The following is a 7,164-nucleotide window of genomic DNA, read 5'->3' on the forward strand; positions in this document are numbered from 1 at the left end:
GCCTTTCAGGAAGTAGTGAGATCGTGCACCTAGCCTATTATTGAGAAGCAAACATTCATTCATTAGCTATACAGGAGTATATACATACAGTAGTAGCTACCATGCCGCCCAAAAAAAGGCCACTGCTGCCGACCGGGTCATCAAGCCTAGAAAATTTCGGGGTTTTATCAAAGACAAATTTGACCCTCTCCCGTTCATCCAATCTTGGATAAAGAAAGGACATCGGACGTCAGCATCATGGGTTCCAGGACCTCGACCGCAGCCTACTGAAAACAGACCACTTTGGTCTATCTTGTCTCCGTAAAGGTAAGGTGGCTTTTACTTTTTACTAACCTAGTGTACTAACCTAATGTATTTTTCGCTCCTTCTGTATAGCAAAAATAACACAATTATTGGCCGAGATACATGTGTGACTATCGCTTTTATAGCTGTTGTTTCATGTGGGGCTGTTGATGTGGTGAAATGAGTAGCCTGCAGCTGTAGCGTCAGGATATGTTGGGATTTGAGGATGATGTTTCGGTACCGGTACCGTTTTTAAAGTATCGATTTGTCACCGGTATCGAATAAAACCCAAACTGTACCCAACCCTAACTATATGTTTACATGCCAACTAATTAGCTAATTCATTTCTGTCATTTAGAGCTGAGGGGAGCAACAGAGAGACGGACAACAGGACAGCAACAGAGAGACAGACAACAGGACAGTAACAGAGAGACAACGGGAGAGGAGAGCAATAGAGACAGAACTGAATGCACTGAACCTTTTTTTTATTCTTTGCATTATTAACACTGTTGTGTTATTGTGTTATTAAAGTGTTTAAGTGTTTTATGGTAAAGCATTATGAGTGGTGTGTGTGTGCAGGGTGCTCGTGAGTTGTATATTTTGGGGAGGGGGGAGGCTTGTGTATGGGGGCAGGGGGGTCCTCACACAAAGGAGTAGCCTAGGGCCACTGACCACCTTCATCCGCTACTGCCTATAGCTAATTAAAACTTGTAAGTCCCATCGCTGTGTGGGCATGATTCGCGCGTGCATGAGAACATTTCGCACTGTTATTTTGGAGACCCCCACAGAGTTCAGCTTATAACTCGAACCCTGGTCAGTGGCTGCTCTAACAGTAACATATCATTAGAATTGGAGTAAAAAACGATGCTGATCCACATGGATAGGTTTCAATGCTTTTTGGATGCTTAAAAACATATTCCCTCAGCTTCATAGTATGATAATGTAAAATAGACATCTATATTAGTAATACACGCATACAATAGTGGCCGGTACCTGTTTGAAAATCGAGCTGATAAACCAAAATCGGAAAAGTCTTTGTTTATACTTGGTTAATGCCCCAAAATATGACTGGACTCTCTGGACTCTCAACATAAACGTAAAAGTTCAACGTGAGGAATTGATACATTTGAAGTTATATGCAGAAACAGACAGGCGGGGGAGATAATCTATTCTGCATCCAAGTGCGCAATTGTTCACATTTCTGGTGTAGCACCTGCTACATGACAGCAGGGGCCAGCGCATTGGCAATGTGGTTGACAGTTTTATCGCAGGATCCTGTAATATTACAGCCCTTTGGTAGCCGTGGGATATACAGTATGAAGAATATATTATATTTATTTGAACATTGGTAAACCGCAATTCAACTAGCGAAGAAAATTGCCCTGAATCAAGGCAGACAAGCACACTGGTTTCAGACTGTGCTCCATCATGCTCTAACTAATGTTAAGACCTGGCTCTGGGCCATAACAAACATGGAGACACACACCATATAAACGGAATAGAATCAAGAATTGAGATAACCTAGGCCAAACTATACAATACAAACTATACCATAATCCAATGGGGTATAATAATCAGTATGTCAGTAGTGTAAGTGAGTGAATGAATGCAGTGGAGAGTATGGTGTGGAGGGTGTTGTATGGTGTAAAATAACATATCAAAGCGCAATAGCCTATAACTAAAACCAAATGGTAGACTACATCAGTAGAATGTATTATAAGTAGAAAAGTACAAGCTTTATTTCTTTTAACAAAGTGTGGTGTGCACAGCAGCGCGATATCTGTAAACAAACATACAAGCTGTAGACTCTCCGCTAAGGGTTGCCAGATGGGATTGAGAATTTCCAACCTAACCAATCTAAAAACGTCTAAATCCACCAAAAACCAGCCCATCTGGCAACCCTGTCTCCGCTGCATCAGAGTCTACTTGTTGCGTAAAATTGGCCAGGGTTAGTCAAATCCTTTGTTGGACATCTCGTTTCTTAAGTCCTGGTATATTGTGGCATTTCTTTACTGTTTGCCATCTGGTCTAGGAATACCCAGGGAGACGCAGACAGCAGAAGTAGAATAGAATAGTAGAATACAAAAAGAAACAGCTATATATAGCCTAACCATGCTGAATGATGTACCTGTATGATGCACTGACAGCCTGTGACTGTGAACCTGGCCGGACCCTGCCCTTCTGCCTGAGTTTGAGTATGATGCTGCCCAAATAAATGTTATTGTTTAGTGCTGTACGCTTTCATGGTATTATATTGTGTGAATTATCATCTGTATGTTGTTTTTCTTTCACTCGACTAACCGCCGAGATAATACTTGAGACATGTACTTCCGTAAACATTATTTTTTTTATTTGATTATTTTACAATATCGGACCGACAGTCCCACATATAGCGGCTATAATGTCCAAATAGAGAATCTACCACCACCTGAATAACGATGAATTGAGAATCAAGGACCCCAATTGAAATAAGCCAGTGGCTTTCTTGGGTTTTTATCCTGTTAGTTGACCTTGTATGTAATATGTACTGTCATGTACCTACTTCTGCAAATCTTCTAATAAAGTTTTCAATCAATCAATCAATCAACCTAAAGAATGCTTATTGTACTTGTATCAAGTTGCAGTAACACTGGCCTCCACAGTGGTGCTGCTAGCAACAGGTGCATCAACGACGTTTGTCCCTGACCCAGTGCTAATCGCATCCATAACCGCGTCTCAGAAGCTGCATTGGGTAAAAGAAAATATGACAAGTTTCGCTGAATTTTGTTCCTTTTTATAGGAAAGTTCCCGTTTTTGCGCACCGCTGAGGTATTTTCGCTTGCTCATTTTCCTTGTGTCTCGCTGCCTACGTGGATACGGCTAACTATGTATATATTTTTAAATATAGGCCTATATATTAAAATTAAGGTTGACACAATGAAGGGCCACTTATTTTCTTTGTTTTATATTTTTTTAAATGTAAAAAAAAAAAAAAAAAAAAAGTTTGGATCCAATGTTAGGGGGCCCCCTAGTGGTTGGGGCCCCCCCGCGGTGCGTCGCTTGCGGGCCCGTCCGCTACGCCACTGATAACTACACATAATGATGATCAGACAGTACCTGGAGGGTATTCCACGAAGGTCGATTATCTTCTAATCCGCGATAAAGTTCTAATCGGCGATAATTTTATCTTGCGTTCGGTTCCATCAATGTGGCTCAAATAATTCGCTGTTTGGTTGCTATGCAACATAGCCTCCCGAGTTATCCGCTTGTTAAGTCGTGACGTGTTTCCGGGTCCCAACGTTGGCTGAGGCGCTGTCTTCGAAATGGAGAAATAATAATAATAATAAATTATATTTATATAGCGCTTTTCCGAGGCTCAAATACCCTGACAATATGGAGAAAACGGGAAAGTGCTGTGTCCCTTGTTGAATGAATAGATCCGAGTCTAAAAAACGATTAAACTGTCATTCTACCGCTGTAGTTCAGAGGTACTCTGGTGCGGGGAATTTATGGTTTGGACTCGGAAATAGTTAAACGTCACTTTTGACGTCAGACTTAACAAGCGGATTCTGGTCGTGAGCAGGCTAAGAGACTGGCTAAGGTAATGCGTGCGTCAAAAATGGCTCACAGGCGGAAACTACATCCCGAACGACAGTTCCTCAAGTGTCTTTTCGGAAATATTAGTTCCCACTTCACACGAGATAGATAGATAGTTTGACTGTGTGATAGATAGATAATTTGATCATTTGAAAGTGTGATCGATCGATAGATAGATAGTTTGATTGTGTGATAGATAACCTGATATTTTGAAAGTGTGATAGATAGATCGATAGATAAATACATTTAAAAGTGTAAAAAATAAAATAAAATAAATAGGTATGTCTATCAACTTGCATTGCTTTTGTCACAGCGGCCTGGCTGGCGCAGTGGTTAAGGCAACCAGCTAGAGTTCCGAAGGTTGCGAGTTCGAGACTTGATTTTAGTGATTATTTTTTTTATTTTTTACATTTAACCGAAACCTTCATGCAAAGGCTTCAAACACCATTGTAATCGTGTCAGTTCTTGTAAATTAGCCTGCACCATAATTTTATAGCCTACATACTTTTTTTGATGAGATTTTAGATTAGATTCAGACAACGAAATGCAGTAAAAAGTGTGTCTGAAGAGGGATTCGAACCACCGATTTAAAATGACGAATAAAAACTATGGCAGCGGTAGATACCACTAGGCCATTGGGACGATAAGCTTGTAGCCTGCTGCTGATATCACCACAGTAGTAAATGTTAATTTATTAAAATATGAACATATAACAATAACTGGGGCTAGTATGACCTACGCATTTAATCGGTCAGCAATTTCTTGCCAAACCATTTCCCTCGCCTTGTTAATTGCGGCAGTATTGCACTATTTTACATCTTCTTTTTCCGTCTTCATAAAGATCAATAATTCGGAATGCTGTGCAAATGTAGAACCCCTGCAGAGTGGAGTATCTTCATTTCGACAGATCGACTCTTCGGGGCTCTTTATGTCGGCGTGCACGCGCCCATATAGAGGATTTCTAAGCCGGTGTTCTGTGAACACTGATGACACAAGCCTGATCCTCGTTCGAGGAATCACCTGAGGCTTGAATTCCAATCCCGAGTTGCCTGATCGCCTGATTTATTTCAATCGCCGATATACTGATCCACTTTAGTGGAACGGCCCCCTGGTCATGGGCAAGACAGTATCACCAACACTCACCCGAGTACAAGGAGCAGAAGGTGTTACGTGACACATGATTATGATCGCTTCTAAATAGTTAGTCTTTTTTGACATGTTATTTATTTTACAAATGACATTGTTTACAAAATGTTCTGCCATCCCTTTCATAGCATCTTCAACCATACAGACAGACAGTGGTTCTGGACAAACACTCTTCAGGTGTTTACATTTTAGATTTTACATTTTGGCATTTAGCAGACGCCTTATTCCAAAGCGATTTACAATCGATTCATTTGACTAAGCAAGTGAATCATCAATTTACCAGTTGTAGCAGGAAGAGTAATCTATCTCAGGCCAGGGGCCATTGGCAGTCGCCGTAATAGAAGAAATCTTTATTTTTTTGGAAACTGGAGAAACAGTACAAGGGGGGCAGTAGAAGTCTTAGGAGACACAGTATAGAGGAAAAGCAGGTGTCTCAGGAGACGCAGTGCTGGGGGGTAGTCTCAGGAGGAGCAGTTAAGGTGTAGCCTGAAGAGATGGAGGTCTTCAGTCTCTGACGGAAAATGGGTAGTGACTGCTTATTTTCTATATATTTATACACATTGCGCAGCAGAATTCTTTAATGACGCTATTGAAACGGACACCATTGCTATTTTCAAATACCGCAGTATACCGTATTACTGCCCAACAGTTGTGTTTCTTTTTGTTCAAGACTGTAAACATTGTTTGCTGAGTACATCAATTCAGCGATACATTCCTACAGTGCATGTAAAGAGGTTGTTTTAGTTTTTTTGTTGATTTAGGGAGGCCACAAATACAAATATTTTCACCACACACTGGGGATACCGGCGACGAGTCTGACTGGAGTTAGAATTTGAGTCGATAAATGAGGCCGTTGGTTGGAACATCTGGAAAGGATTTAACTTTCTCATTGTCGACTCTACAGAGAATTCTGTCTCAGAGTCAGCAGAGCACAGCTACACTCTAAGTCACATAACACTGATAAACAGCGAGGTGAGCGAGTGTAAGGCCATGCAATTACTCCACAGAATAATACAACTTTAATGATTAACATGAGAACATACATTTAAGATGATGAAGCCAATACAAATCTTATTTTTATGGCAATTGAGTATAATTTCTAGATAATTGAAGGACGACTACTGTTTTTTGTCTACTTTTGTCTACAGTATAACTGATTGTGACAAGAAAATATGATTACTGTGAGTAAATACCAGAGTCCTATTTTGCGGTGCACCACAAAAACAAAAAGAGAGGTAAATGAGACAAAGACAGGCCATGATATATTCTATTCCTAGGGGGAGGTCAAGGCTGATATTTAATTGTTATGGAACTCAAAGCTGTGGTATATCGTGGATATCGGCACAGCTAGGGGGTGTAACGGCACTCCGCTTCGCGTCGTGCCTAACCACCCCGCTAGCTGTGCCGATATCCACGATATACAGTACCACAGCTTTGAGTTCCATAATGCTTTTATACAATGTTTACCACATTTATCTATCAATATTTCACACAAACTTTTAATTAATGTATTTTTTTATTTTATTTTAATTCAGATTTTATCCCCTTTTTCACCCAATTTGGTATCCAATTGAACCCAACCTAGCATCCAATTATCCCCTGCCTATTGCGTAGGATCCGCCGCACGACCCCGTGGCCGGCAGCCCCAGAGGAGATCGCCAGGCAGACTAGCTGACTGGCTCCTCGAGCCCAGCACCGTTATTCCGGCACCCCGGGGGCGCTGTTGCGTGACGGATCCTTGTCCGGAAATAGTCCTATACCGCCCTCTGGAGCGGCCGCTCAATATGCCGCTCCCTGTGTGCCTCGGCCATATCCGGGTCTGGCGAGACCGGGATTCGATCCCAGTCCCCGGTGGGCAGCTTGCACTAGTGGCTAGTGCTTAGACCGCTACGCCACCGCGGGGCTAATTAATGTATTTTAATGGAACTATGTTTTATTGCAAGTGTATTCATCCGCTGAACAGTTATTTATTGGTTGCTAAGCAACGGTAATAATGTAACTTCGATAACGGTAATATACAAACGCGGAGTAATATGAAACGATCTGTCAACATTCCATTTAGCCCTGCGAATATCATGGATATCGGCACGGCTGGAACGCAAACTGACCAATAGAGACAATGGACCGGATCTATCCGTTGTATAAATATATATATATAAA

Source organism: Nansenia antarctica, assembly GCF_963989245.1.
Source record: "Nansenia antarctica genome assembly, chromosome: 9".
NCBI lineage: Eukaryota > Metazoa > Chordata > Actinopteri > Argentiniformes > Microstomatidae > Nansenia > Nansenia antarctica.